Consider the following 9772-nt stretch of genomic DNA (forward strand, 5'->3'; position numbering starts at 1 on the left):
CAAGGAAATTTTTTGAACATGATAAAGAGTATATATGAAAAACCTAAAGCCAATATTGTTTACAATGGAGAAATCCTAGACTCCTTCCCTCTAAACTCAGGAACAAGACAAGGATGCCCACTGTCGCCGCTCCTATTTAACATTGTCTTAGAAGTACTTGCTCGAGCACTGAGGCAAGAACCAGAAATAAAAGGCATTCAAATTGGAAAGGAAGAAGTCAAAATTTCATTATTTGCAGATGACATGATCCTATACATAGAAAACCCTGAGAGATCTACAACGAAGATTCTAGAACTCATAAATGAGTTTAGTAAAGTCGCAGGTTATAAGATCAATGCGCAAAAATCAGTAGCATTTCTGTACACCAATAATGAGCAAGATGAGGAGGAAATCAAGAAACAAATACCATTCACAATAGTAAATAAAAAAATCAAATACTTAGGAATAAATTTAACTAAAGAGGTAAAGAACTTATACACTGAGAACTATACAAGATTGTTCAAGGAAATCAAAGAAGACCTAAATAAATGGAAGACTATTCCTTGTTCATGGATAGGAAGACTGAACATTATTAAGATGTCTATCCTACCAAAATTGATCTACACATTCAATGCAATCCCAATAAAAATCAATGCAGCCTTCTTTAAGGAATTAGAAAAACTAACTATGAAATTTATTTGGAAAGGAAAGAGACCCCGAATAGCCAAAGACATACTGAAAAAGAAAAACGAAATTGGAGGAATCACACTACCTGACTTCAAAACATACTATAAAGCTACGGTGGTGAAAACAGCATGGTATTGGCATAAGGAGAGACATATAGACCAATGGAATCGAATTGAAAGCTCTGATATAGAACCTCACATATACAACCACATAATATTCGATAAAGCCACCAAACCCTCTCAACTGGGAGAGAGTGGCCTATTCAACAAATGGTGTCTGGAGAACTGGATAGCCATATGTAGAAGAATGAAAGAGGATTACCATCTCACACCTTATACAAAGATCAACTCAAGATGGATCAAAGACCTAAATATAAAAGCCAAGACCATAAAAACCTTAGAAAGCAGTGTAGGGAAACATCTACAGGACCTTGTAATAGGTAATGGATTTATGAATATCTCACCAAAAGCACGAGCAGCAAAAGAACTAATAGATAAATGGGACTTCCTCAAAATTAAAGCCTTCTGCACCTCAAAGGAGTTTGTCAAGAAAGTAAAAAGGGAGCCCACACAGTGGGAGAAAATATTTGGCAATCATATATCTGATAAGAAACTTATAACTTGCATATATAAAGAACTCCTACATCTTGAAAATAAAAAGATAAACAATCCATTTAAAAAATGGGAAAAAGACTTAAACAGACACTTCTCCGAAGAAGAAATACAAATGGCAAGAAAGCACATGAAAAAATGTTCCAAATCTCTAGCTATCAGGGAAATGCAAATCAAAACCACAATGAGATACCATCTTACACCCATAAGATTGGCAGCTATGAAAAAAACAGAAGAATACAAGTGCTGGAGAGGATGTGAAGGAAGGGGAACACTCATCCACTGCTGGTGGGAATGCAGAAGGATCCAACCATTCTGGAGAACAGTATGGCGGTTTCTCAAAAAACTAGCCATAGATTTGCCATATGACCCAGCAATACCACTGCTGGGAATATACCCAGCAGAACTGAAAACAAGAACACAAACCAATATATGTACACCAATGTTCATAGCAGCATTGTTCACTATTGCCAAAAGTTGGAATCAACCCAAATGCCCATCAACAGACGAGTGGATCAATAAAATGTGGTATATACACACAATGGAATACTACTCGGCTGTAAGAACAAACACACTACAAACACATGTGATAACATGGATGAATCTTGAGAACCTTATGTTGAGTGAAGCAACCCAGACATTGAAGGACAAATACTACATGACCTCAATGATATGAAATAAACAAGCTGCCCTAGATAGCAAGAGACTGAACGATAGGCTTGCAGGAAATCGGAGGGTGGAGGAAGGATATGAGCCGATGTCTGCAGGGGTGGAATTTAAGACGAGATGGTGGTAAGTATGAACACAAAGAAGAGATAAAAGGGGGGCAAGGGGTTGCCTTTGCTTGGGGCTTTGCGGGTTTGAGGGTGGCTGGGGAGGGACGGGTGGGTAACGTTGCCCAAAAGTGGGGGGAGGGAGGGGTAGCATACGAACCAGGAGAGGGTCAGGTGTTGGTGGAGAGTAAAATGCCGAGAAAATCATATCAAAATATAATAAAGAGGGTTACCTGTTTAGAATGCTCGGAGGGGAGGGTCTGATGCAGGACGGGCTCCTGGGGAATGTCTAAATGCTCATTCTGCCAGAGTGGGTGACACCATGGGGTAGAAACCCAAGTAGTGAGAGTGGGGGTGGACCCACATCCTGGGGAGGACTAATGCCATCCAATAGAGGGAACTGTATCCCTCGAGAGAAAGGGTGGCTCCCAGGGCATTGGGGCAGTTGAGCAAGTTAGGCCCTGAACACTATTCCATCTATCTCTGGAAGTGGCTCCTCAGGAAACGGAGGTTGGCTATCACTGAGGGCACTAAGGTGGAAGGGAAAATGGACGTTAAATGTGTGGAACCAAAGTAAATGGGGGGTAAGAGAGGAGTTTCTTGAGAGTACACAAGGATGGATATAAAACATGTAATATTACACCATAACATATAGGAGATGACAGACTGATAATGTAAACCATAATGTAAAACATAGGATAACTAAAAATGTAAAGAACTGTGTATCCTAAAGTATGCACCATAATGTAAATACAGATGTCACCTTGTTAGAAAGCTAATGTCTCAGACTCTGTACATCACTTTAAGTAAATATGATATGAATAGGGCGTAAGAGTATCACTGTGGAAGGGAAAAGGTTTTCTGGTGGATGTGTGGGAGTGCTGTATAATATATATATACATTGCTGTGGTCTAGGACTCCTGTGAAGAAAAGCTGAATAATTAGGGGGGGGGGGGGGAAATAGGATGTGGAATTTTTTCAAGTCAACATTCTTTATCTAAGTTCTTTATCTAACTTTATCCAAGTTCTTTATCTATCCTTTAAACTCATCGCTATATGCCATTCCCTAGTAAGGGACCATGACATTATATTGGGCTTCAAATTTCGGGGAGTTCTGGATCACAGAGTGTTTCAACAATGGCAATGGAGGGATACTGGTATGGGATACCAATGACAGATGATATACGACTGACAGGGAGCTGTACAGAACATATGTCCAGGGTGCATGGTAATGTTTGGATATACTCATAGTGGCAACAATTAAAAACCACAGTAGGGGGGGGTACTGGGTTCCCGGCCAGTGGTGCTCTGTCGTGGTCCCTAGGGGAGCAGCGACAGTCTCCCAGGTACAGTGGTGGGGACCGGGAGGGAGTGAGGGTTCAACAGTGAGCCCCTGATACTAATGACTATGCTTGTGAGCTGATAAACCCAAAATAATAACAAGGCCTAGAGCAACTTTGTGCCTGGGAATTTCCTTCTGTCAGCCTTCATGTTACTCAAATGTGGCCAGTCTCGAAGCCAAACTCAGCATGTAAATGCAATGCCTTCCCCCCAGCGTGGGACATGACACCCGGGGATGAGCCTCCCTGGCAACGAGGGACCACTATCAACTACCAACTGATGATGCAACTGGAAAATGACCTTATACGGAAGGTTCAATGCGGATCAGCAGAATATCCATGTCTACATAAAATACCATGACTTTAAAATGCTGTTTGACCTAAAGTAAGGGGGAAATGGAAAGGAGAAATGAGTTTATATGGCTACGAGTTTCTAAAAAAGAGTCTGGAGGCTGGCAGAAGGTTTGCCCTCATGCACAACTGAGCAGAGTCAGAGAGACAGATAAAGCAGATACAACCCCCAGATATTGGTTCCTTTGAGGGCTAAAGAGACCCATGGGAGTTATGGTCATGGCCGATGGGGTTAACTACCAGGGCAGATGGCCCCTCTTTGGAAATGGTGTTTATGTGTGATGAATCTGGACTCAGATGGGATCTCCCTTCATAAGACTTTCATGCTAATGTGCTGGAGGTGCAGTTAATGTTGGGGTTTAAGATATATTTAGGGGATTTGAATCTCTGGACTGACAATGTGATAGCCAGATCCTGAGCCTCAACAGACTCCAGCACCTACAATCTGATTTATTGGACTTACCACACTCAGCTAAGATGGAGGTGAAGAAGGACAACCACCACACCATGGAGCCTAGAGTGATTACAACTGAAAATGGGAGGATTGCATCCAGCATCCAGGTGGAATCTGAGCCTCCTCTTGACATAAAGGTGCAATGGACACAACCAATCCAGTGTCCACATAGAAGAGGTGGCATTGGATTGGGAAAAGTGGACATAATGGACAAAGGGTATGGGGAAAGGCAGGAAGAGATGAGAGGTGGAGGCGTCTTCGGGACATGGAGCTGCCCTGGATGGTGCTTCAGAGGTAATCACCGGACATTGTAAATCCTCACAGGGCCTACATGATGGAATAGAGGAGAGTATGGGCCATGATGTGAACCAATGTATATGAGGTGCAGAGGTGCCCAAAGATGTACTTACCAAATCCAATGGATGTGTCATGATGATGGGAACGAGTGTTGTTGGGGGGGGGGGAGAGGGGGGGTGGGGGGGTGGGGTTGAATGGGACCTCACATATATATTTTTAATGTAATATTATTACAAAGTCAATAAAAAATAAAAAAATTATAAAAAAAAAAAAAAAAAAAAAAAAAAAAGAAAAGAAGGGCTACTCCAATCCAAGCAAAGTTCAGTGAGGTTTGAGGGTCCAGATTATTTAAATTATCTAAATATCCCTGTGCCTGTCTCTCCCATTCTTTGCTAATCAATGTGAATATTTCATATTAGCCACCTGCATAATCTGTGAATTTAAAATGTCTTTGACATTCAACAGCACACAGGATCAAAATTTGAGTTTGAATTTCGACTGTATAAGAACTTTGACTTCAATAACAATAATTATACCACAGTAATATAAAGTTTCTGCTTCTCATTTTATGCCTTGAGCCAAGACTATGAAATTTTGGGGCACTATTTTGATTTATTTAAGCTCTATGTTTTTTTTTGTTTGTTTGTTTTGTTTTGTTTTTTGCGGGAGGAGAAATCGTCCATAATTACGGAACTTTCTCTTGACCTTAACTTGTTCTGTGGCAACAGCTCCTGCCTGACCCCAGAACTTTCCATTCAGTGGACATTGACTGCAACGATATCACTACAATTGACTGCAAGTGATAACAGGATTTGTTTTTATCCTACGAATTGCCAGTACTTCCAAAGTTTTAACCCTGAATAGTAACTACACTTTCACTGCCCTCATTTTTAACAAATTCAGAAAATTACATATAGAATAATCCCTGCTCTCTGCAAATAATCTGGGTGATAGTTTCTGTATCAGTCAATGTGTACAGATTCAAACAATAGAAAGTGGTTTAAGTAGAAAGAAGTTTATTAGGAGATATCAGGAGGGTGTCAGATTGTTTTGCCTCTCAAAGAAACTGGTTTGAAGGGTACACTGCCAAGAACAGAGTCTACAATCAATGTAGTCTAGCGATTTACCCACTTTCATTGGGTAAGGGCACTGCAAGTTTACATCTGCAGCACCATCATCGGCTAGCATTGTTCCCTCTAGAAACAGACCATGAAATCAAATAAATTAAGTACCACATCTTTTCTTTTGCATAATTAGACTTTTTCAAATTCTGGGGTGCATGCATGTCATTGGCATGAAATGGATCAGGTGTCTAATGTACCACCGAGGCTGGCAAAGTAAGTATCTAGAATTTTAAACTGCATGGTTATGTAGTGCTTTTGATCATAACATGTGGGATTCCTTAAACAGAAGAGATATATTCAGATGCTGGGAGGATAAAAAGAATGACATACGCTTTAATTTTATATTTTTCTTGGTAAAGGCATTTGTTAAAATGTCATGATCTTCCATGTAACAGGCTAGGTAAGGAATTTATAAAATCCTTTTCAAAACCAAATCTTACTATAAACTATAGACAGGTGAATATATAAAGACTTCTGGAGTAGTATTAGGAAAACTAATTTTGGTCTCTGTACAATCAGCATTTTCCAATGGAAGGAGTTCTGTATTCGAGAGATAGTATTCACTTTGCTAGATCGGGAATAAAATGATATTGTACTTTAATCCTTTTGTGAATATCCTTTAGTGTTTACTATTGAGAGGAGAGGGAAGTTGAATTATTAATATCCTTGACATTCCACAGGCTTGATATCTTTCTTGTCTACGAAATATTACCAAAAGTACTAGTACACATTTAAAGGGGATAGACACATTTATTCCATCTAAGACACAGTGATTAAAATAAATAAATAAATATATATATATATATATATATGTATGTATGTATCTAAACTGCAAGCAAGAGGGTTCCATCCATCCACCCCATGGGATTGAAGTCCCATCTCAGTCAGAAACAGAGTGGGCATCATCATCCCCAAATCCTCAAAACTGAGGAATGAACAAACATAAGGGGGGAATGCAACTATGCACTAAAGTAAGCTTATTATTATTCTAGCAAGGGAAGAACTTGTAACACTGATGTAAAGCCAGGGGCTACCAAAGGTTCTGAGAGGAGGGAGAGGGAAAAATTGGTGCATAATGAGGCATTTTTGGGACATTGGAATTTTTCTGCACGGCATAGTAATGATGGATACAGGCATCATACATTCTGTCAAAACCTATAAAATTGTGCAGTGCAAAATGTACGCAATAATGTAAACTATAACATATACCATGGTTAGTAGCAATGCTTCAATATATGTTCATCATTTGTAACAAATGTAATATCACACTATGAAAGATGTTGTTAATGGAGAAAAATGGGGGAGGGGAGAGGGATAGGATATATGGGAATCTCCCTATATTTTCACTGTAACATTTATGTAATCTTAAGTTTCTTTCAAAATAAACAAAAAAAAAGAAAAAAAAAAAAAAAAAAAAAAAAAATTTATTAAGTGTCATTGTCTTTACAGTGAATATGCTAATGAAATTTTAAAAACAGGAATAAATGGCTAATTCTTACTGAAGTATAATTTACATACAATAATTTCACATATTATACTGTACAATTTGATATGTATTTACATATATGAGCATATGTGTAATCATCTCTACAAATCAGATATTGAATTTCCCCAATTTTTCTCTTGTTCCTCTTTACTTCCTACTTTCTGCTGCTTCCATCTCTCCATACAAGACTTAATCTTTCGTTAATAGACTTATTGAGTTTTAATTCATTACCAAAATGTTTACTCATTTAAAGGGCATAATTCAAAAACTTATATTTTATTCACAGTTATATGCCACCATCCTAGAGTCAAATTTGGAATGTTTTCTTCGCTTCACAAAGTAACCAACATGCCTCCTAATTTATAATTCTCTTACCCTTGTCTCTCCCATCAGCTCAAAGCAATCTATGTAACAATTTACTTCCTTCTCTGTAGGTTTCCCTATTCTGAACTTTAATAATAAAGGACTCATTAAGCATGTGGTCATTCATGTCTGGCTTCTGTAACTTAGTATACTGTTTGCAAGGGTATTCCATGCTGTAGAAAGTATCAATGCTTCATTAATTTTGTTTTTTAAAGTATTGTAAAGGCCCTCGCCAACATGGTGGCGCTCGGCTGGGGCGTGTTCGTTCGCTTCGAGTCTTACCCGGGGCGGGGATTTGGGCTTTAGGCAGTCAGATAGTATTACAGTTCCACAAAGTTTGGGGACCTATTTGATGAAGATTATTCTAGTGTGTCAAATAGTCAGTATGGAAAAGGGACGAAATTAAAGACTAAATCTTTAGACCCACCCGCGCCTAGAGAATTCACCAATTTAAGTGGAATCAGAAATCAGGGTGGAACGTGTTCCCTTAATTCTCTTCTTCAGACTCTTCATTTCACACCTGAATTTAGAGAAGCTTTATTTTCTCTTGGTCCAGAAGAGCTTGGTTCTCTGGAGGATAAGGAAAAGCGGGATGCAAAGATGCGAATCATACCTTTACAGCTGCAGCGGTTATTTGCTCAGCTTCTGCTGTTAGATCAGGAAGCTGCATCCACAACAGACCTCACTGAGAGTTTTGGGTGGACCTGCAATGAGGAAATGAGACAACATGATGTGCAAGAACTGACTCGAATTCTCTTCAGTGCTTTGGAAACTTCTTTAGTTGGGATCTCTGGCCACGACCTCATTAATCGTCTGTATCATGGAACCATTGTTATCCAGGTTGTTTGTAAAGAATGTGGGAATATCAGTGAAAATCAGGTGAATATGTAAGGGTGTTTTAGTAGTAAATTTTATCACAAATTACAATTTGTAATTAAATCTATAACCAATAATACCACATAAAGATAGAGTATTTATTACTAGTAATACTTCTATAATTTTTTTACTCACTTTCTGCTTGTCATCAGTTTATAATTCGTATTTATTCATATAAGCTAAAAGAAGCAAATATCGCAAATCTGTACAAATCTTTTATTCAATAGTCTAATGTGTGGAAAAAGATATGGGGGTAGTGTTTACAAATAAAAGACTGTGGCCTCATGAGAGAAGCCAATATCGTGGTTGGGTGGTTGGAATATTATAAAGAAAATTAATTAGGAAAGTAACAGAAGTAGAGAATACTGAGGAGTGTTTAAATTGACATTTATAATTAAATATTGGATTTACTTTATTAATGTCCTTCAGAAATTTCATTTGTACGTGCATTCTTATGTGAGCTATTATAATCCTGTTTTCACTAGTATAACCTCGAGTTCTTTGTAATGACATAGATTGTCCATTTGATCTAATTAGAATTAGAAATTGGAAGTTTGCTCGTGTAAATGTAACAATCTCTGCACTACAAATCTTATACAGCATACAGGGTTATTACCAAGCAGCCATCCTTTAATACAAATCTCCTTGTGTTGTAGCAAGAGTTATAGAAAGTTTATGTATTTGACTGTATGAATAAAATATTAATTAAATGCCTTGTCCAAAAAAATAAATAAAGTATTGTAAAGATGTATTTACAATACAAATTTCCACTTCCAACACTTGCATGGACAATTGAGTAATATTAATTACATTTGAAATTTTGTGCTACAATCACCAGCAAACGTTTCCAAAATAGTTTCCTGAGCTCAAACAGAAACTCTGTATCCATTAGACACTAACTCTCATCCACAACCCCTGAAACTGGTAACCAATAATGTGCTTACACTCTCTGATTTTGCCTATTCAAGCCATTCCATATAAGTGAAATAATACAATATTTATCTTTTGCATGTGTTCTATTTAAATCAACACCTGTTTCAAAGTTCAGCCATGTTGTAACATGTATCAGCTCTTCTTCCCTCCTTACAACTGGAAAATATGCCCTTGTGTATATATTACACATACTAGTTAACCAGCTAACAATTGATAGGCCCTTGGATTGCTCCCTCCTTTTAGCTATTGGTAGTAATGCTGCTGTCTATATTGTTGTACAAATATAGGTTTGAATCCCTGTTTTAAATTTTTTTAGTATACAACTAATAGTGGAATTTCAGGTTACAAAATTTATTGTGTGTACCACTGTGGCATTCATTTTATTTTGACTAAGCCAACTGACTCAACACTGACCTTTGGCCTAGTTAATAAACAGCTTTTCAGCTCTGGGGTATAACTATCCCAGAGGCAAAATCCGCATCTGTGGCTACCAGGAAT

The 9772-nt window shown here is 38.1% G+C and overlaps 1 pseudogene; it reads left to right on the plus strand.

The window, feature by feature from the left end:
* The first annotated feature begins 5791 nt into the window (after positions 1 to 5791).
* LOC101426684 (ubiquitin carboxyl-terminal hydrolase 40 pseudogene) lies at positions 5792 to 8356 on the plus strand (annotated as a pseudogene).
* Positions 8357 to 9772: the final 1416 nt, after the last annotated feature.

Source organism: Dasypus novemcinctus, chromosome 19, assembly GCF_030445035.2.
Source record: "Dasypus novemcinctus isolate mDasNov1 chromosome 19, mDasNov1.1.hap2, whole genome shotgun sequence".
NCBI lineage: Eukaryota > Metazoa > Chordata > Mammalia > Cingulata > Dasypodidae > Dasypus > Dasypus novemcinctus.